This window comes from Lissotriton vulgaris, chromosome 1_2, assembly GCF_964263255.1.
Source record: "Lissotriton vulgaris chromosome 1_2, aLisVul1.2, whole genome shotgun sequence".
NCBI classification, from domain to species: Eukaryota; Metazoa; Chordata; class Amphibia; order Caudata; family Salamandridae; genus Lissotriton; species Lissotriton vulgaris.
In genome coordinates this window covers 62,306,065-62,329,459 of record NC_141686.1, presented here as the reverse complement: position 1 = coordinate 62,329,459, position 23,395 = coordinate 62,306,065, and the positions used below count along the sequence as shown (strand labels likewise).

Below are 23,395 nucleotides of genomic sequence, written 5' to 3'. Positions count from 1 at the left end.
CTTTCATTATTTACACACAATTTGGGATTGCAAGGTTATAGAGCTTCCTAAATAGTATATTACATTGTACATCAATTCCCATTGAGGGTTGGGGTAGTAGCGCATTAAGATCGCTCCTAATTTGGGAAACATCAGAACAGAGATCCAAGGTTTATCTTAAGAGCAGGTGCTGCTAAACAAAACACAACAGCTTAGTCTTAATGTCACCTCCTGCCTCTTTCTTCAACACCCTTGCAATATGTCGTCTTTATTTCACTATCTCTGGTTCTTTGTAGGAGCATATTATTCGTTTTTCACAGTTTATCCTTCTTAAGTTTCTTCCTTCCTACTCACTTTTCAGACATTCACTCTCTTGTTCCAAATAAAAATTTGATCACAATAAAGAACTCCTAGTCTTCCAAAAGTAGCGCCATTGCACACCAACTGCACAAATTAAGCACCAGGTCACATAAATAAACAATTCTGTATCCTCTTCAACATGAAGCCTTCCTGAAGTCCCCAGATCTACCTCAAGTGTAGACTACAATAGTAACATGGCAACTTAAACAAGCATTGGCATAGCCAATAGGTCTCGCCTTTGGGGCCCTATAAGTGTTTAGCAATGCAACAGTTGATGTTGTTGCACCAAGGATATTGTGTTGGATTACTAAACACTTATAAGGTCCCACTGGCGAGACCTATTGGCTATGCCAACCCTCACTGTACACTCCTCACACGTATGGCTATTCATTCTATGCCAAAATGGAACATAAACTTCTGTAAACCAAGGAGAGTCTGGATCGTATGGGGGCAACCGGGACAGTTCAGGTTAGACAGCATAGAGTGTATGCACCAAATTGCACAACTGATTCTGGTCCAAGAGAGTTGGGTGGAAAGTATCCCAATAAATATTGAAATGAGAGACCGAAATAAATTGGGAGAAAGAGAATTTGTGAGCGGGAGAGAAAGACAGAGGGAGCAATAGAGAATGAATGACAAAGAAACCTAAAAAAAATATAAAGATGGAATTTGGTAATTAGGAGAGAATAGATGGGGAGGCGAGAGAGAAAGTAAAACAGCGGGTTAAAGAGAGAAAGATGGAGGGGAGGACCAGCGGAATAAAACAATGTAAGAGAGTGGAAAATATTGAAGAGATAATGTTGTGAGAGAAAGAGACCAAGAGAATGCAAGATAGTGAACCAAACCGATAGTGGAGAAGACAGAGATAAAAATGGGGAGTGGGATAGTGCGGTGGGAGAGGTGGAAGGGGAGAGATCAAACGACGGAAGAGAGAAAAGTACGTGATAGGAATGTAGAGCTTGGAGAGAGGTGTCGCTAGAGAGGAATAATGAGATATGGAAGCAGTAGAAGGAGAGATCAGTGGGGAGGGAGGTGGGTGGAAGAAAAAGAAAGTGAAAGGAAGAGATGGGAAGGAGAAACAGGTAAAGAATGGAGGAGGAAGGAGTAGAAGAGGGAGTGGGGACTTGGGGAGGAAGAAATACATTAAGGAAGAAATACATGGAGAAGGACTGAGAGATGAGAGAGTGCAAGATAACCAATAATATAGAGACAGGAGAGAGATAGTGGAGGTGAAAGAATGAAAAAGGGATTTTTCTCAGGTGGAGTTAGGTTTGAAAGAAAGATCAAAAGAAGGAAAAAGAGAGTGTAAAATACAGGGGGAGGTGTGGGCTGAGTGAGAGAGGAACGCTTATAGAGATGTGCAGACAGTTGGCAGAGGGAGAAGGAGAGAGCATTGTGGAGAGGCCAATGGAACTAGCGAGAGGGAATTTTGAGCAACGGAGTAAGTGAAAGGTCTAGAGAAAATAGAGTACTACAAGAAGAGGAAGAGAAAAGGTTAAACAGGGAGAGACTAAAGGAGAGTGGAAGACTAAGAGGGAAGGGCAAAGAAACTAATTGGAGTGGATAGGATGGGGTAGAGAGAAGAGGGGGCAAAGAAAGAGTCAGTGAGATGGAGTGAAACAGTGATGGAGAAGTAGTAAGGAAGAATGTGTCAGCAAAAAAAGGGACAGGTGTAAAAAGGGTGAGAGAAGGTGGAGGAATGAAAAACCAAAGAGGGAATGGGGATAAAGGCATGTAGAGTGACGCAAAAGAGAAAGAAAAAATAGACAACGTGTATAAGTGAAAGTGGAGAGGTTTCATTACAATTTGACTTGGAATAAAAATAACCTGATAGCAGCATGCGACTCCAAGTGTGGAAGTGTTCCCTGTACAGAGATGTAACGTGAATAATTGTTTCTCGGTTGCTGAAGCGGAATTAGTGAGCACATGCACATAGCGAGCAGACAGACAAGCGCCAGTGAGTATGAACTAGAAACAAAGTGCTCAGTAAATGATTAGGAGGGAAGGAGCAAGGGGTTAGCAGGGAAAGGAGGGATGCAGGGAGGGGTGGGGTGAGAGCATGAGTCTGTGTGTGTGGGCAGTGAAAAATAATGATATGATACGAGAGGCGAGTTTTATGAAAAGTGTGCATACGCAAAGCAGCCTTCAGAATATGGGCTGGACCTTCCCCTCCCTAATCATAGGTTTACTCCTAGACAAAACTCCTTCCCTCTCCCATTCACTCACTCACTTCAGGCCAAGTCATCCCCTCGCTCTGCCCCTCTCTGTGAAGTCCCCGAGACAGAGTCGTTTTCCTAAAGCAGCGCATGCGCGCTGCACTAGGCTCCACCTAAAAATGACTTTTCGCAAAATGAAACAAAAACGTGAATTGAAAGCGAAAAAAATAAGAGATTGGCCTACCAGCCGTGTCACTGAAGCTGGTCACATGATTGTGCACAAGAAGATAAATACATAAGTGAGCATGTGCACATGAAGTAAGGTATGATAAGATATGCACTCAGTGAAGCGAGCTAATAGCTAAGTGGGCTGACCGCTTGGCCCGTGTTATAAGCTATGGTGGGTGGTAGTAAAACGTGACAACATTAGAAGAGACCAATGAATGCAGAGAACAGACCAGTCCACAGATATTTATTTATTGTAATTTTTATATAGCATGAACTCGACCCGAAGTTATGGAGCGCTTCTCACTAGCTCCAGCTATATTGCACAAGGACATTTTTCTTTTTTTTTTTTAGGTACAGGGAGATTGAGTGATTTGCTCAGAATCAAAGGATGTTGAGCCGTGGCCGAGACTCGAACCAAGTTCCCCAATTACTAAGTCAGCATCTTTGGCCCTCAAGCTATATAAATAGATATGCCTTTATATAATCATTGTTTTAAGCACGAGGCCGCGCCTAAATAGGTCTCAGTCAAACCCCACTTAATTGTGCACTTTTAATCCTATAGGACGTTTCCAGGCAGTGATCCTCCTGGACCTGAGCGCCGCCTTCGACACGGTGGACCACACCATTCTCCTCCACCGTCTCCACAACACTGGAGCCACTGGGACCGCCCTGGCCTGGCTAAAATCGTTCCTGGAGCACAGGACCTTCCAAGTGGCCGACAATTATGGTCACTCCAAAGCTCTTCCCCTTCAAAGTGGGGTTCCTCAGGGATCGTCCCTGAGCCCCACACTTTTTAACATTTACATGGCCCCCTTAGACAACATAGTTTCACCATTTGGCGTAAAGGTGGCCATGTATGCCAACGACACCAAACTAGTCGTCTCCATGAACCAGGCAGATCAATCCATGGAGAATCTAGCTACCTGCCTGCATAACATATCCAAATGGATGGGCGACTCCCGTTTAAAACTCAACGGTGAGAAATCGGAGATCATGCTCCTAGTTAACCCACACAGACTCCCTAAATCCCTCTCCTGACCACCCAGCATGGGCACCTCCCCCACTCCAAAAAATGAAATCAAGAGCCTGGGAGTCTGGCTCGACCAGGACCTCAGCTTTAGATCCCAAGCGAGAAAGACAGCCGGCACTTGCTTTGGCCTCATGCGTGCCGCCCGGAAGATCCTCGCCCTTATCCCACCCCCAGTCTAGAAAAATTCTCATCCAGGGCCTTATCATCTCTAGACTGGATTATGGAAACGCTCTATACCTAGCTGTCATCAAAAAACTTCAGCACGCTCAGAATGTCGCAGCAGGACTTCTCACGGGAACGAAATCAAGATGCTCGGCTAAACCCTCTCTCAAAGCTCTTCACTGGATCCCCATCCAGGAGCGTATCGCTTTTAAGACCTTATGCATTTCCCATAAAATTTTACAAGACAAAGGCCCACCCATACTAAAACCACTCATCAAACCTCATAAATCCACCAGATAGCTCAGGTCGGACTCCCTTTTTCTTGCCAGCGTCCCCAGAATAAGAAAAGCGCGCACGGGCGGTCGCCGCTTCGCTTACAATGCCCCTAAGCTCTGGAATAGCCTGCCTCTTAACATCCGTAGAGAAACCAACCTGCTGTCATTCCGCAGGCTACTGAAGACCTGGCTTTTCCCCCAATAATTTCACCTCAAGAGCACTTTAAGCTGATACTATAGCGCTGGGATGCCCTTGGGTAGCTAGGTGCTTTATAAATCCGAATCCAAATCCAAATCCAGGGCACAATTGAGGACTGTGGCCCAGCTAATATTTCCCAGTGGAGAGAGGTTCATTATTTAATGATCTAACGGGTCATTATTCTTTTTGCAGTCATTTATGACAGTGGATTACAGTTTCTTATCTCCTCATTATTAGCACTGTTGCTGTAAGGAGTTTTATTAATTATAACTGTTGGCTGAGTTGTCCTTCACCCCAAGTAACTAATCAATTGAAGGTTTGACGCCGATCTCCTCAGCTTCATCAGTGCTTAGGATTTGCTTCCTTGTTGGTTCCTTTCCTCATGTTGTGACTGGAAGAATATCTGCATTCCCAAGGAGGTGTGCTGTCATAAATATTCAGCAACCTTACACCCACTTATGGACAGATCTTTGCAGCAGAGGCCAAGGGTATAACTCTACCAAACTCATTATTCGCCACAGGAGTTGCCAATGGGATCTCGTCCCTGATCATTTCTCTGCTGTTATGGCTGGCACTAATAGTTTTCATATGTCAGTTCAGTGATGGCTTCCACACAAAAAAAAAGACTCAAGAAGGAGACAGATATTTCCTCCAAATCAATTCTTCCTCTCACGTTAGAGGATCCTATGGAAGAAAATTAAGCTCTAAAACCCTTTGTGGTAGAAACGATTGCTGCCCTTATAGGTAGTGAGGAAAATGCGCCTTGCATGATCAATGACTTTCAAATGTAGAGCAGTGTATCATTGAGGTAGAGAATTCTATTCCAAATGTTTTTCAGCTACAAAAGATGCTGAGTAACTCAAGAAAGCCACAGAGGATTTGAAAAACAGAAAGGAAAGGAACAGTCTGCATCTTTATGGTATACCAGAGCACTCAGAGGGCTCTAACAATTTCATTTTTAACAAAAGACACTCCCTCCTATTGTCCATTTACAAGATAACAACTTGCGAAACATTCAAAGGGCTCATTACTTGGGTCCTAACCCACCTGCTTCTAATTCTTTTGCAGGACACTGACTTAAGGAGTATTCTTTCTGCTGCAAACCAAGCTGGGCCCTTGCAAAGGTCTGGCTACAAGACATATTTCTTGCATGATGTTTTGAGCGTAACAGCTGTCAACCGGAAACACTTCCTTGAATTTTGTCCACATCTAAAGTCCATGAACATTCGATATGATTTGGTCAAGCCATGCACTTTTAAAAACACTTAGAAGGAGAATCCTTACTCTTTTGATGATCCATCTTAACTTCAAATGTTTCTTGGAGATTGGTGCTACAGCCAAAACACGATTGCTGTTCTGATATATTGTTCGTGATTATGATTAACCAAGTTTTTTCTTTCAGGTACTATATTCACTTTGTGTAATTACTCACATAACCTTCTACTCTATCCATTTGTATATTAATAGAGTGTTTTATCTGTCCTTGTGTTCCCTTCCCTTTGTCGTTATATACTGCTCCTATAAACTCCCTCTCTTTGTAGTGCATGATAAGTCTTATTCTGTATCATTTATCTTTTTGTTTTTTACTGACTATGCACATCAAATGTTTCTCTATTGTTTATGCCTTCGTATTTTTCTTCAGTGGTAATCTATAATTTTTTTTTAAGTTCATTGTATTGTTCCCTGTCGCCAGAGCTGAACGGTGTTCCATCTTTTTTAGGTGCTCCGTACTCTCCACATCCCCCGGGATGACTTTTCTCCTCATTACTGTCATTTTCGCAACAGAGGTGTTTTTTACTTCCAGTGTTGCCTTCCTGTTTCTATCTTTATTTAGGGGTTTTTGCCCCATTATTATTTTTTCCTTCTTTCCATATTTGTCTTGTCGATCCTCTTCTGTTTCTCAAGTAGATATTAATTATGTTTTCAAATATGTAGTTTATGTATAATTCTGTGGTTATCGCATGACTTTTTGTAAAATACGGCTTAAACTAACAATAAGTAATGTCAAAGGTTTAAACAATCCCATAAAGTGACAACAGGTTTTATCTCACCTTTCTAGATTAAAATGGCACTTTGCATTACTTCAAGAGATCTATCTCACAGATGTAGAAATTACCAAGTTAAAGAAACAATGGGTGGGTGACCTTTATTGTCCACTCACTGTTCTACACAAAAAGGTGAGGCAAATTTATGCCATAAATATTTGAATATCTTGCTTGTTTCTCAAGAGAATGTGAGGAGGGTAGCTGGCGTATGGTTCAACTTAAAATTGATAATGTAATTTTCACAATTACGAATGTTTATGGCCATACACACCCTTGCCCAACCTTTTCTCAAACATTTACACAACATTCCACTGTAAAATTCATTTTGAGAGGAGGCTGCAATCAAATTCTGGACCCTTTCTTTGATAGACATTCCGCTACCAACAGTTGTGGCTTGTGGTCTTTGTAACTGATAGGTCATAATGTATGCACTGAATTCCAGTGAGCAGAGTATTCTAGGCCCTTATTCTAATAGTCATTCTCACTTACTCCCCCTCAGTCACAGCATGTATTCTCATTTACTCATGGTTATTCTCACTCACCCATTACTCTCTCTCATGCACCTGCTCTCCCATATGCAACCGCTCTCCTCACCTGAGAAAACTGAACTTTCTTTTCCTTTACAGCTCTCAATATTTTTACTTTTCCATTGTCATATGAAATGGTAATTACTATTGGCACATCTGTGACCCTTGACCTGTGTGCTCAGCAGAGAGGCCATACCTGGGACAGGGTGAGCATATATGGCCCACTGGCAGGCTCTGTGAGTATCTCAAACTACCGTCCGTCTCAATTCCACAACTCTCAATTGGATCCCATCATGAAGATATAACCACAACTTGAACTTACCCAGACATCTAGAGGTGGTCCAGTGCATAATAACCAACAAATAAGAGTTACATTTTGCAAGAATAAACCTACAGAAGAAGCATAACATTTAGAAGAAGCGTTGAGAAAATCTGCTGATTCGAACACGCACACAGACATTCAGGGATGTTTGCCTGCATTAGCAAATCAATGGCAGCGGTGCTGGTTTTGTCCATGTTTATGCTCTTCTAATGATGTAAGAGTTTGAGCTTAGTACTCCAGTCATATCCGAGGTCTAAGACACCTGCAATGCTGACTGACTAGTGCGTAATCAGAGACTCGATGGGGGAGGCATGAAAAGTTGCCCATGTTGAGCATGTCCCTCTGAACAGAGTCACCATGTCAGACGGAGAAGTATCTCCTGACCCTGTGATCCTACAGTTTCAGTTAACTATTTTCAAACCTCAGCATTACCTTACAACTGCTTTATGAGTAATCATAGGAAGGGTAATCCAGGCATCACCCACACAATACTGACAGTTTCAGAACATTATGCGGGTTGTCATTTAGACCTTGGAATTGCAGGGTGACAGGTTCTACAGGCACACAAAACAGATGCAGGTACTTTGAAAAAAGGGTCTTCTGAGACAGCAAATTGCAAACAAGTATTTTCATTTGCACAACTAGGCAGGTGTGTACAACAACCATCAGTGTGTTGCTAAATGGGTCATCACAGACATGCAGGTCACACAGTGCATCTTCTGTGATAAGGGAACAGACAGACCTCCACCCTTTTAACATAGTGTTGGTTTGCACAGTGCTGCAAATATCCAAAGTCTCTCAGAGAGCAACAGTTTGCTTGGTTTCATTCTTTGAGGCACTTTACTACTGTTCGTATTTGACCGTTTGACTGTTCTATTAGAAGGTTTTGAAACTGTCCCTCAAATGTACTTACGCTGCTCATTACATCATAAACACGCCAAGTGCTTCGATCGGTTTCTTGAAATAATGGGGTTCCTGCTTCCTTTGATTTTTTTTAAAATAAATAAATCTGTTTTTTGGGCTAACAAAGGCAAATATACTTATTTTAACTAGCCCACTGTACTACTCTCTATTATGCTATGATATCTGCTGGAGGTAACATAGGCCATGGAAGAGACTAGAATCCTGGTACAATGCTGGCAGGACAGGAGAGGCGATTTACCCTCAAAGGAGGCATGGTGTTGGCCAGGCTTCCTGAACTTCAGGTCTCTGACAAAGAAGAAAGTGAAAGTAAACAGATACACTGTACATGCTTTAGGTGTGAATGCATGATGCACCCTCCTCCTTCCCACACGGCCTGCCTCTTTCACCCGAGCACTCAGCGATTGATGTGTAGTCACGGGCAGGACAGGACAAACTCACAACGCCCAGGGCTACCTTTTATAAGTGACACCTGCAGTGCTTCATAATAGGTGTTCCCAGGAGGGCCTGAAGATTGGCAAGCCAGGGCTGAAACACGTTTAGCCGTGGTTTAATCCAACATAACTACAGAGGTAGACACAAGCACTAGTGCATATGTCTGTGAAAAGTGCCTGGTTTTCGTACCCACACCGATACGAGCGTCACAGTGACAGCCAGCTGGGCAGAACTAAACTTTTTAATACTATTGTAATCATTACAATAGTCATTGTAAAATGTGCATGTTGATCCTGAAGGAAATTGGGTGGGCGCAGCCCCTTAGACCAAAGCAAGAAACTGCCACTAACTACCAAGTTTCTCCCTCACAAAGTTCACAAACCTTTTAAGAACACCATTTCACACAACCCTTTATGTGACTCCTGTAGACTAAATAACCCTACTCTCCAAGAATTTCCCTATTACTTGGCCCCTCACACTTTCCAAACTAGAATGGACTATGTTTTCCCAAGTAAAGCCTAACACAGCACCTAGTTTATTCAGAAATAAGTTCCATTCTGATCTCAAACCACGCCCCTGTAAGTGCTGATCTGGATATTCCTCCGAATGTTTCTTCTAAATCTCATTGGTGATTCAATAACAACTTATTATCCAATAAGGTATTCCTTTCTTCTTATGAAACCTCATGACTTTTTTGCCTCCAATGTTACTGGGGAGACTTTCCTTCACTTTGCTTGGGGTGCCTTTAAGGCTGCCTCTAGGGGTTTCATTACTGGATATGTTGCTCATTAAAAGGATAGCAATAGAAAAAGAATTTGCTTCCATTTTATCCACCAAACAATTAGAACGCAAAGTTTAGAACTCTAAAAATAATAAAGCTTTAGTAGCTTCTAAGATTCAAGTCAACAAATCTACTACTGACAAAGCGTGCAATACTCTTCTTGAAATTTAAACAAATTATTATGGGAGCTAAACTTAAATGGGTTCTCCATTGGGCTGATTATTCGAAAGGTAGGAAGGATAAATTGTACATTAAATCAATTACTAATTAATATGGTGCTAATCTATTTCGTTACAATGACCACTTTGCAAACTGATAAAAAGCCTAGTCTGCTCCTGAACACTCACCTTCTGAAGAGTCCATTGAACCCTTTCTCTCTTACTCTTCAATACATAGGTCAACTCGCACTGATTTGTTTGTGATTGAACAACCACTTCACATTGAAGATTTATGGCTGTCAAACTCCTTCCCAAAGGTAAATCGCCTGGGCCAGATGGTTTCACCGTCTAATCTGTTTGCTTGCTGTTGTTAGTGCTGGGGTGCCTAACGGTAGCCATGTGCTCTATCAATTGCTAATTAATAATAATAATAATATTAATAATAATTCTTTTAACACCTCCAAATTATTGTTCCCTAAATTATTTAAACTATTTCAACATTTCCTTTAATTAAATAATTCCTCTGACTTCTTCACTGAAGCTATGATCTGCCTCTTTCCAAAAAAGGATCATGATTTATCCCAATCTTAAAATTATCGTTTCATATCCTTGATAAATACCGATTGTAAGATATTCTCTAGAGCCTAAGCCCTATGATCATATTCCTGATCTTGGTGATATTGAACAATCAGGGTTTGTTAAACATAGAAATATAGTTGACAATTCACACGTCTTTCCTAATGTCATTAGTAAAGCCCTAAAGCTTAAGCATTCTATCGAGCGATAACTTTATCAAAGGCTATCTCAGCGTCTAAAGTTAACTGGCAATTTCGCATGTATGCTCTTCGCTGGCTTGGTCTTGGCCCTTCATTTTTACAACTAATCTCCTTACTCTAATCTTCGCCCTGTTCATCTGTCATAGTAAATGGAGTCTAGTCTTCATACTTTCCTCTATATTGTGGTACACAACAAGGTTGCCCCTTACCTTCCCTGAACCCTTTTTTGTATTGATTAATACACTCTAATGATATCTCCAGATTCCTTTTAAATGATGTGCATATTACATTTACAGCATATGCAGATGACATTCTTATTCAGGTTTATAAGCCAAAATCTTCTCTTCCATCTTTTTTTAAAGAGTTACAAGCATATTCGGAGGTATCTGGTTATCAGCTTAATGTGGATAAATCTGAAGTGATCCCATTGAACAAGTTCTGTTTCAAAGCCCCTTTGGTGAAATGGGCTGGTCTTGGAACCCAGGTAAAACTAAATGCCTGGGGGGTTGGTTTAGTAATAATCTTTAAGACACATTAAAATTTAACATGGACAATCACCAAATTAACAAAGGGTTGGTCACCATTATATTTGTCATGGTTGGGCTGCCTTGATACAATTAAGAGGATGCTCCTTCCCATTATTCATTTTTATCATATGATGTTACATATAAAAAATTCTGGGAAATATTTTGTAGCCATCGACAAGCTTTAGGAAACATTCTCGTATATCTTTACAACACCTGGGGATATCTAAACCTCTGGGAGGGGTTAACTTCCCTGATTTCACCTTTAATCATATTTGGCATTAAGCAGTGTCAAGGTTGCTTCTATGCTCATTCTGACTCGCAATCTAGATTGTGGTATTTATTTATCTCCCCTTTCCCATAAGCACATTCTTTATATGTCTTGTTCTCCTAAGTATTGGATACCCTCTCTTATATTACTTTTGTTTTTTTAATTCATGCCATTTCTGACTGTTCATCTATTATCTTACTCTTTGTTCAAAGTCCTATTTGTTGTAACAAATGGCTTTTAAAGAAAGGTAAATCACTATGTTGGCGGGATCGGTACAGCAAAAGCTTGCTCACAACTTCTCAACTACTTCTTCATACGAGTGACGTTCTTACTTTTGAGAATCTCTCCCAATCCTTCCACTTACCACTCAAGTGTTTCAAACAATATCCGTGTTTGCTCACTGCCACACTTAATTCCTTTTTATCCCCTCCCATTCAGGATCATGGTGCACAGATCACTCCAAGATCCATAACCCCTCCCTCCAAGGCGGTTCTTATTTATAAAACACTGAAAACTCTTCCATCAGACAGACCAGACAAATCCGATTTTGACTTTATCAGAGAATTTGAATTACAAATTATTTGGTCCACAACTTTTTGAGGGAAAAAATGGGGCAAAATCCACACCACCGCACGCCCTACAAACCTTATATTGTTTTTATAACAGGCTCTATTATACCCCTGTACATCTCTTTAAACTCAAATTACTTCAACAAGATATTTTGTGGCGTGTAACAACAGATCTGGAACCTACTTACATATGTTTTTTCAATGTCCCAAGCGTGCAGTCTCAATTTTGGGATCAAGTATGGTCACGTGTAAGTATCATTATGGAGATTAGGTCTCCATTTTCCATAACTGCCTCATGTCTAGGTAGTTTGGGAAATCTATGGTCTCATGACAAACTGCGCGGCAAATTAGTTGACCTTTTTATCGCAATTGGTCTTCAGGTAATCACCTCTCTCTAGTACGGACACTATTACAATGGAGGAACATGGTCTGTCATGACCACAGTTTGGATCGACAGAATTTACTGTCTACTTTACTATCTGTTAAATGAGAAGAATTGTAGGAGCAACTTCCTAAATATTTGTCCATAGATGCATACAGCAACTCTTGTTATTTGTAAGATCTTGGTACATTCCTGTTCATTTTAAGGTTTTGTAATTACCATTATGTTTTTTCACTATTGGCCAGATGCATCAAAGGATTTTGCCCATTCTGTGTCTATGGGAAAATGTGTTCATGCATATGCCCCATTAAGTCTTTGGTGTTGATTTGAACCCGCAATGTTTGGAAAGTTTAAGCATTATACTTTTCATATTCTCTTTTCTTCGTCTTTCTTCCTTTCTTTCATTCTTCCTCTTTTTCTTCCTTTCTCATCTTTTCAGGTATTCTGTTGAAAAACCTGTTCCATATGACAAGCATAAAATCCTTTATTTGAAGCTAAACATTGGACATCATTTGCTTTCCTTGCAGTAGAATGCACGATTGTTGAACTGCTTGTCAAATGGAGTTTACTTCTCTTAATAAAACTATTAAACGTGTAAAAAGTGTTGCAAAGCAATCGAAAGGTACGAAATGGAGGCCGATGCATGAGACTCTGGTTCTTACTCGTGACCAGATAAAGGTAACTTTATTAAAATACTTTTTTGTTGTAGATTCTCAATATTTTACACCAAGCTTCAGATGGTTGTGAGTGAACACGTGTTACAGATACTTCCAGCGCTCTGACGCCCGACATTTAGGGCATTGACACTGCATTAAAAAATTTGATTGATTAAACTAGAAAGAAGCTAGCAGAATAGGTTTCTTAGCCAATGCGCATCCTTGCGAAGGCAGAGAGTGAAAGGGAGTGAAAGAGAAGCAAGTGCGTGTGTCGAAAGTTCCCTCCTTAAACCTCATGCTTCCAATGTCCATGTGGAATGTGGGTCACATATGCCAGGGCTCAAGGCGCGAGAGGCTTGTCCCCTTTGGGCATAGGCACGAAAGACTACCAAGATGCGAGGATTAGTTCTTCCAGAGAGTTCCAGCACTAAGCTTGTAATCATTCCCACTTCCTTTTCTTGACCCTTTGTCTTTGTAGCGTGGCCCTTCATGCTTCAACCTCTTTGCAAGGATGAAAGGCGCGTGGACCCGACTGTGGCTCCATTCTTTATTATATTGACAAGTGCAATTGCTCTGTACAACTTTGTGCCTGGGCCGGTGTAGAAAAGTATGAAACCTGTTCTCTTTATTCTAATATGGCGAGTCCTACTCATATCTGGTTGGTAAGGACAGATTTATAAATGCCAGGTTTACAGTATAGAACTGCCCTAACTCCAGGGTTGCAACAAACTCAATTCATCCACAGACAATCTTAGAAGGTCCATGAACAAGACGTGGGTTTTTGGACTCCGCTTACCCTAACTGAACGTGCATTGCCTTTTGTTGTCAAATGTATGGCTAGGAATGCGTTTACCAGTTGGTAAAGTTGCCATCTGTCTCATTTAAATGAAAACTTCTTTACACCAAGACCAAACGCATTTATCTTACCCCTCCAATGGTTCACCTTCAAGCCCACAGTAGGCCTTGTTGTTACCCCTACAATAGCTCACCTTCAAGCAATCAGTATGCCTTGATACCCTTACAATAGTTCACCTTCAAGCACTCAGTAGACCTTCTTGTTACCCCTACAATAGCTCACCTTCAAGCAATCAGTATGCCTTGATACCCTTACAATAGTTCACCTTCAAGCACTCAGTAGGCCTTGTTGTTACCCCTACAATAGTTCACCTTCAAGCCCACAGCAGGCCTTGTTGTTACCCCTACAATAGTTCACCTTCAAGCAATCAGTATGCCTTGATACCCTTACAATAGTTTGCCTTCAAGCACTCAGTAGGCCTTGTTGTTACCCCTGCAATAGTTCACTTTCAAGCAATCAGTATGCCTTGATACCCTTACAATAGTTTGCCTTCAAGCACTCAGTAGGCCTTGTTGTTACCCCTGCAATAGTTCACCTTCAAGCCCACAGCAGGCCTTGTTGTTACCCCTACAATAGTTCACCTTCAAGCAATCAGTATGCCTTGATACCCTTACAATAGTTCGCCTTCAAGCACTCAGTAGGCCTTGTTGTTACCCCTTCAATAGTTCACCTTCAAGCCCACAGTAGGCCTTGATGTTACCCCTGCAATAGTTCTTCTTCAAGCACTCAGTAGGCCTTGTTGTTACCCCTGCAATAGTTCACCTTCAAGCACTCAGTAGGCCTGGTTGTTACCCCTGCAATAGTTCACCTTCAAGCACTCAGTAGGCCTTGTTGTTACCCCTGCGATACTTCACCTTCAAGCACTCAGTAGGCCTTGTTGTTACCCCTGCAATAGTTCACCTTCAAGCACTCAGTAGGCCTTGTTGTTACCCCTGCAATAGTTCTCCTTCAAGCACTCGGTAGGCCTTGTTATTACCCCTACAATAGTTCACTTTCAAGCCCTCAGTAGGCCTCGATACCCCTGCAATAGTTGACCTTCAAGCAATTGGTAGGCCTTGTTGTTACCCCTGCAACAGTTCACCTTCAAGCCCTCAGTAGGCCTCGATACCCCTGCCATAGTTCACCTTCAAGCACTCGGTAGGCCTTGTTACCCCTGCAATAGTGCACCTTCAAGCACTCAGTAGGCCTTGATAGCCCTGCAATAGTTCACCTGCAAGCAATCGGTAGGCCTTGTTACCCCTGCAATAGTGCACCTTCAAGCACTCAGTAGGCCTTGATAGCCCTGCAATAGTTCACCTTCGAAGAAACACTCAGTAGGCCTTGTTACCCCTACAATAGTTCACCTTCAAGCACTCAGTAGGCCTTGATAGCCCTGCAACAGTTCACCTGCAAGCAATCGGTAGGCCTTGTTACTCCTGCAATAGTGCACCTTCAAGCACTCAGTAGGCCTTGATACCCCTACAATAGTTCACCTTCGAAAAAACACTCAGTAGGCCTTGTTACCCCTACAATAGTTCACCTTCAAGCACTCAGTAGGCCTTGATAGCCCTGCAATAGTTCACCTGCAAGCAATCGGTAGGCCTTGTTACCCCTGCAATAGTGCACCTTCAAGCACTCAGTAGGCCTTGATAGCCCTGCAATAGTTCACCTACAAGCAATCGGTAGGCCTGGTTACCCCTGCAATAATTCACATTCAAGCACTCAGTTGGCCTTGATACCCCTACAATAGTTCACCTTCAAGCACTCAGTAGGCCTGGATAGCCCTGCAATAGTTCACCTACAAGCAATCGGTAGGCCTTGTTACCCCTGCAATAGTTCACCTTCAAGCACTCAGTTGGCCTTGTTACCCCTGCAATAGTTCACCTTCAAGCACTCAGTTGGCCTTGATACCCCTGCAATAGTTCACCTTCAAGCACTCAGTAGGCCTTGGTAGCCCTGCAATAGTTCACCTTCAAGCACTCAGTAGGCCTTGGTAGCCCTGCAATAGTTCACCTACAAGCACTCAGTAGGCCTTGGTAGCCCTGCAATAGTTCACCTACAAGCACTCAGTAAGCCTTGATAGCCCTGCAATAGTTCACCTTCAAGCACTCAGTAGGCCTTGGTAGCCATGCAATAGTTCACCTACAAGCACTCAGTTGGCCTTGATACCCCTGCAATAGTTCACCTTCAAGCACTCAGTAGGCCTTGTTGTTACCCCTGCAATAGTTCACCTTCAAGCCCACAGTAGGCCTTGTTGTTACCCCTACAATAGCTCACCTTCACTTCAAGCAATCAGTATGCCTTGATACCCTTACAATAGTTCACCTTCAAGCACTCAGTAGGCCTGGTTGTTACCCCTGCAATAGTTCACCTTCAAGCCCACAGTAGGCCTTGTTGTTACCCCTTCAATAGTTCACCTTCAAGCAATCAGTATGCCTTGATACCCTTACAATAGTTCACCTTCAAGCACTCAGTAGGCCTTGTTGTTACCCCTGCAATAGTTCACCTTCAAGCACTCAGTAGGCCTGGTTGTTACCCCTGCAATAGTTCACCTTCAAGCACTCAGTAGGCCTTGTTGTTACCCCTGCAATAGTTCACCTTCAAGCACTCAGTAGGCCTTGTTGTTACCCCTGCAATAGTTCACCTTCAAGCACTCAGTAGGCCTTGTTGTTACCCCTGCAATAGTTCTCCTTCAAGCACTCGGTAGGCCTTGTTATTACCCCTACAATAGTTCACTTTCAAGCCCTCAGTAGGCCTCGATACCCCTGCAATAGTTGACCTTCAAGCAATTGGTAGGCCTTGTTGTTACCCCTGCAACAGTTCACCTTCAAGCCCTCAGTAGGCCTCGATACCCCTGCCATAGTTTACCTTCAAGCACTCGGTAGGCCTGGTTACCCCTACAATAGTTCACCTTCGAAGAAACACTCAGTAGGCCTTGTTACCCCTACAATAGTTCACCTTCAAGCACTCTGTAGGCCTTGGTAGCCCTGCAATAGTTCACCTGCAAGCAATCGGTAGGCCTTGTTACCCCTGCAATAGTGTACCTTCAAGCACTCAGTTGGCCTTGATACCCCTACAATAGTTCACCTTCAAGCACTCAGTAGGCCTGGATAGCCCTGCAATAGTTCACCTACAAGCAATCGGTAGGCCTGGTTACCCCTGCAATAGTTCACCTTCAAGCACTCAGTTGGCCTTGATACCCCTACAATAGTTCACCTTCAAGCACTCAGTAGGCCTGGATAGCCCTGCAATAGTTCACTTACAAGCAATCGGTAGGCCTTGTTACCTCTGCAATAGTTCACCTTCAAGCACTCAGTTGGCCTTGTTACCCCTGTAATAGTTCACCTTCAAGCACTCAGTTGGCCTTGATACCCCTGCAATAGTTCACCTTCAAGCACTCAGTAGGCCTTGGTAGCCCTGCAATAGTTCACCTTCAAGCACTCAGTAGGCCTTGGTAGCCCTGCAATAGTTCACCTACAAGCACTCAGTAGGCCTTGGTAGCCCTGCAATAGTTCACCTACAAGCACTCAGTAAGCCTTGATAGCCCTGCAATAGTTCACCTTCAAGCACTCAGTAGGCCTTGGTAGCCCTGCAATAGTTCACCTACAAGCACTCAGTTGGCCTTGATACCCCTGCAATAGTTCACCTTCAAGCACTCAGTAGGCCTTGTTGTTACCCCTGCAATAGTTCACCTTCAAGCCCACAGTAGGCCTTGTTGTTACCCCTACAATAGCTCACCTTCAAGCCCACAGTAGGCCTTGATACCCTTACAATAGTTCACCTTCAAGCACTCAGTAGGCCTTGTTGTTACCCCTACAATAGTTCACCTCCAAGCCCACAGTAGGCCTTGTTGTTACCCCTACAATAGTTCACCTTCAAGCAATCAGTATGCCTTGATACCCTTACAATAGTTCGCCTTCAAGCACTCAGTAGGCCTTGTTGTTACCCCTGCAATAGTTCACCTTCAAGCAATCAGTATGCCTTGATACCCTTACAATAGTTCACCTTCAAGCACTCAGTAGGCCTTGTTGTTACCCCTGCAATAGTTCACCTTCAAGCACTCAGTAGGCATGGTTGTTACCCCTGCAATAGTTCACCTTCAAGCACTCAGTAGGCCTTGTTGTTACCCCTGCAATAGTTCACCTTCAAGCACTCAGTAGGCCTTGTTGTTACCCCTGCAATAGTTCACCTTCAAGCACTCAGTAGGCCTTGTTGTTACCCCTGCAATAGTTCTCCTTCAAGCACTCGGTAGGCCTTGTTATTACCCCTACAATAGTTCACTTTCAAGCCCTCAGTAGGCCTCGATACCCCTGCAATAGTTGACCTTCAAGCAATTGGTAGGCCTTGTTGTTACCCCTGCAACAGTTCACCTTCAAGCCCTCAGTAGGCCTCGATACCCCTGCCATAATTTACCTTCAAGCACTCGGTAGGCCTGGTTACCCCTACAATAGTTCACCTTCGAAGAAACACTCAGTAGGCCTTGTTACCCCTACAATAGTTCACCTTCAAGCACTCAGTAGGCCTTGATAGCCCTGCAATAGTTCACCTGCAAGCTATCGGTAGGCCTTGTTACCCCTGCAATAGTGCACCTTCAAGAACTCAGTTGGCCTTGATACCCCTACAATAGTTCACCTTCAAGCACTCAGTAGGCCTTGATAGCCCTGCAATAGTTCACCTACAAGCAATCGGTAGGCCTTGTTACCCCTGCAATAGTTCACCTTCAAGCACTCAGTTGGCCTTGATACCCCTACAATAGTTCACCTTCAAGCACTCAGTAGGCCTGGATAGCCCTGCAATAGTTCACCTACAAGCAATCGGTAGGCCTGGTTACCCCTGCAATAGTTCACCTTCAAGCACTCAGTTGGCCTTGATACCCCTACAATAGTTCACCTTCAAGCACTCAGTAGGCCTGGATAGCCCTGCAATAGTTCACTTACAAGCAATCGGTAGGCCTTGTTACCCCTGCAATAGTTCACCTTCAAGCACTCAGTTGGCCTTGTTACCCCTGCAATAGTTCACCTTCAAGCACTCAGTTGGCCTTGATACCCCTGCAATAGTTCACCTTCAAGCACTCAGTAGGCCTTGGTAGCCCTGCAATAGTTCACCTTCAAGCACTCAGTAGGCCTTGGTAGCCCTGCAATAGTTCACCTACAAGCACTCAGTAGGCCTTGGTAGCCCTGCAATAGTTCACCTACAAGCACTCAGTAAGCCTTGATAGCCCTGCAATAGTTCACCTTCAAGCACTCAGTTGGCCTTGATACCCCTGCAATAGTTCACCATCAAGCACTCAGTAGGCCTTGTTGTTACCCCTGCAATAGTTCACCTTCAAGCCCACAGTAGGCCTTCTTGTTACCCCTACAATAGCTCACCTTCAAGCTCACAGTAGGCCTTGATACCCTTACAATAGTTCACCTTCAAGCACTCAGTATGCCTTGTTGTTACCCCTACAATAGTTCACCTCCAAGCCCACAGTAGGCCTTGTTGTTACCCCTACAATAGTTCACCTTCAAGCAATCAGTATGCCTTGATACCCTTACAATAGTTCGCCTTCAAGCACTCAGTAGGCCTTGTTGTTACCCCTGCAATAGTTCACCTTCAAGCCCACAGTAGGCCTTGTTGTTACCCCTACAATAGTTCACCTTCAAGCAATCAGTATGCCTTGATACCCTTACAATAGTTCACCTTCAAGCACTCAGTAGGCCTTGTTGTTACCCCTGCAATAGTTCACCTTCAAGCACTCAGTAGGCCTGGTTGTTACCCCTGCAATAGTTCACCTTCAAGCACTCAGTAGGCCTTGTTGTTACCCCTGCAATAGTTCACCTTCAAGCACTCAGTAGGCCTTGTTGTTACCCCTGCAATAGTTCTCCTTCAAGCACTCGGTAGGCCTTGTTATTACCCCTACAATAGTTCACTTTCAAGCCCTCAGTAGGTCTCGATACCCCTGCAATAGTTGACCTTCAAGCAATTGGTAGGCCTTGTTGTTACCCCTGCAACAGTTCACCATCAAGCCCTCAGTAGGCCTCGATACCCCTGCCATAGTTCACCTTTAAGCACTCGGTAGGCCTGGTTACCCCTACAATAGTTCACGTTCGAAGAAACACTCAGTAGCCCTTGTTACCCCTACAATAGTTCACCTTCAAGCACTCAGTAGGCCTTGATAGACCTGCAATAGTTCACCTGCAAGCAATCGGTAGGCCTTGTTACCCCTGCAACAGTGCACCTTCAAGCACTCAGTTGGCCTTGATACCCCTACAATAGTTCACCTTCAAGCACTCAGTAGGCCTTGATAGCCCTGCAATAGTTCACCTACAAGCAATCGGTAGGCCTTGTTACCCCTGCAATAGTTCACCTTCAAGCACTCAGTTGGCCTTGATACCCCTACAATAGTTCACCTTCAAGCACTCAGTAGGCCTGGATAGCCCTGCAATAGTTCACTTACAAGCAATCGGTAGGCCTTGTTACCCCTGCAATAGTTCACCTTCAAGCACTCAGTTGGCCTTATTACCCCTGCAATAGTTCACCTACAAGCACTCAGTTGGCCTTGATACCCCTGCAATAGTTCACCATCAAGCACTCAGTAGGCCTTGTTGTTACCCCTGCAATAGTTCACCTTCAAGCCCACAGTAGGCCTTGTTGTTACCCCTGCAATAGTTCACCTTCAAGCACTCAGTAGGCCTTGTTGTTACCCCTGCAATAGTTCACCTTCAAGCCCACAGTAGGCCTTGTTGTTACCCCTACAATAGTTCACCTTCAAGCACTCAGTTGGCCTTGATACCCCTGCAATAGTTCACCTTCAAGCACTCAGTAGGCCTTGGTAGCCCTGCAATAGTTCACCTTCAAGCACTCAGTAGGCCTTGGTAGCCCTGCAATAGTTCACCTACAAGCACTCAGTAGGCCTTGGTAGCCCTGCAATAGTTCACCTTCAAGCACTCAGTAGGCCTTGGTAGCCCTGCAATAGTTCACCTACAAGCACTCAGTTGGCCTTGATACCCCTGCAATAGTTCACCTTCAAGCACTCAGTAGGCCTTGTTGTTACCCCTGCAATAGTTCACCTTCAAGCCCACAGTAGGCCTTGTTGTTACCCCTACAATAGCTCACCTTCAAGCCCACAATAGGCCTTGATACCCTTACAATAGTTCACCTTCAAGCACTCAGTAGGCCTTGTTGTTACCCCTACAATAGTTCACCTTCAAGCCCACAGTAGGCCTTGATGTTACCCCTACAATAGTTCACCTTCAAGCAATCAGTATGCCTTGATACCCTTACAATAGTTCGCCTTCAAGCACTCAGTAGGCCTTGTTGTTACCCCTGCAATAGTTCACCTTCAAGCCCACAGTAGGCCTTGTTGTTACCCCTACAATAGTTCACCTTCAAGCAATCAGTATGCCTTGATACCCTTACAATAGTTCACCTTCAAGCACTCAGTAGGCCTTGTTGTTACCCCTGCAATAGTTCACCTTCAAGCACTCAGTAGGCCTGGTTGTTACCCCTGCAATAGTTCACCTTCAAGCACTCAGTAGGCCTTGTTGTTACCCCTGCAATAGTTCACCTTCAAGCACTCAGTAGGCCTTGTTGTTACCCCTGCAATAGTTCACCTTCAAGCACTCAGTAGGCCTTGTTGTTACCCCTGCAATAGTTCACCTTCAAGCACTCAGTAGGCCTTGTTGTTACCCCTGCAATAGTTCACCTTCAAGCACTCAGTAGGCCTTGTTGTTACCCCTACAATAGTTCACTTTCAAGCCCTCAGTAGGCCTCGATACCCCTGCAATAGTTGACCTTCAAGCAATTGGTAGGCCTTGTTGTTACCCCTGCAACAGTTCACCTTCAAGCCCTCAGTAGGCCTCGATACCCGTGCCATAGTTCACCTTCAAGCACTCGGTAGGCCTGGTTACCCCTACAATAGTTCACCTTCGAAGAAACACTCAGTAGGCCTTGATACCCCTACAATAGTTCACCTTCAAGCACTCAGTAGGCCTGGATAGCCCTGCAATAGTTCACTTACAAGCAATCGGTAGGCCTTGTTACCCCTGCAATAGTTCACCTTCAAGCAATTGGTAGGCCTTGTTGTTACCCCTGCAACAGTTCACCTTCAAGCCCTCAGTAGGCCTCGATACCCGTGCCATAGTTCACCTTCAAGCACTCGGTAGGCCTGGTTACCCCTACAATAGTTCACCTTCGAAGAAACACTCAGTAGGCCTTGATACCCCTACAATAGTTCACCTTCAAGCACTCAGTAGGCCTGGATAGCCCTGCAATAGTTCACCTACAAGCAATCGGTAGGCCTTGTTACCCCTGCAATAGTTCACCTTCAAGCACTCAGTTGGCCTTGTTACCCCTGCAATAGTTCACCTTCAAGCACTCAGCTGGCCTTGATACCCCTGCAATAGTTCACCTTCAAGCACTCAGTAGGCCTTGGTAGCCTTGCAATAGTTCACCTTCAAGCACTCAGTAGGCCTTGGTAGCCCTGCAATAGTTCACCTACAAGCACTCAGTAGGCCTTGGTAGCCCTGCAATAGTTCACCTACAAGCACTCAGTAAGCCTTGATAGCCCTGCAATAGTTCACCTTCAAGCACTCAGTAGGCCTTGGTAGCCCTGCAATAGTTCACCTACAAGCACTCAGTTGGCCTTGATACCCCTGCAATAGTTCACCTTCAAGCACTCAGTAGGCCTTGGTAGCCCTGCAATAGTTCACCTTCAAGCACTCAGTAGGCCTTGGTAGCCCTGCAATAGTTCACCTTCAAGCACTCAGTAAGCCTTGATAGCCCTGGAATAGTTCACCTTCAAGCACTCAGTAAGCCTGGATAGCCCTGGAATAGTTCACCTTCAAGCACTCAGTAGGCCTTGGTAGCCCTGCAATAGTTCACCTTCAAGCACTCAGTAGGCCTTGATAGCCCTGGAATAGTTCACCTTCAAGCACTCAGTAAGCCTGGATAGCCCTGCAATAGTTCACCTTCAAGCACTCAGTAGGCCTTGGTAGCCCTGCAATAGTTCACCTACAAGCACTCAGTTGGCCTTGATACCCCTGTAATAGTTCACCTTCAAGCACTCAGTAGGCCTTGGTAGCCCTGCAATAGTTCACCTTCAAGCACTCAGTAAGCCTGGATAGCCCTGCAATAGTTCACCTTCAAGCACTCAGTAGGCCTTGGTAGCCCTGCAATAGTTCACCTTCAAGCACTCAGTAAGCCTTGATAGCCCTGGAATAGTTCACCTTCAAGCACTCAGTAAGCCTGGATAGCCCTGCAATAGTTCACCTACAAGCACTCAGTAGGTCTTGTTGTTACCCCTGCAATAGTGCACCTTCAAGCACTCAGTTGGCCTTGATACCCCTGCAATAGTTCACCTGCAAGCACTCAGTAAGCCTGGATAGCCCTGCAATAGTTCACCTTCAAGCACTCAGTAGGCCTTGGTAGCCCTGCAATAGTTCACCTTCAAGCACTCAGTAGGCCTTGGTAGCCCTGCAATAGTTCACCTACAAGCACTCAGTTGGCCTTGATACCCCTGCAATAGTTCACCTTCAAGCACTCAGTAGGCCTTGGTAGCCCTGCAATAGTTCACCTTCAAGCACTCAGTAGACCTTGGTAGCCCTGCAATAGTTCACCTTCAAGCACTCAGTAAGCCTTGATAGCCCTGGAATAGTTCACCTTCAAGCACCCAGTAAGCCTGGATAGCCCTGCAATAGTTCACCTACAAGCACTCAGTAGGTCTTGTTGTTACCCCTGCAATAGTGCACCTTCAAGCACTCAGTTGGCCTTGATACCCCTGCAATAGTTCACCTTCAAGCACTCAGCAGGCCTTCTACAGAA

The 23,395-nt window shown here is 44.1% G+C and overlaps 1 protein-coding gene across 1 annotated transcript in view; it reads right to left on the bottom strand.

The window, feature by feature from the left end:
- LOC147733914 (uncharacterized) overlaps positions 1–23,395 on the bottom strand; it is a 57,642-nt gene that overhangs the window by 8,182 nt on the left and 26,065 nt on the right. The gene's annotated exons all lie outside the window — the stretch shown is intronic.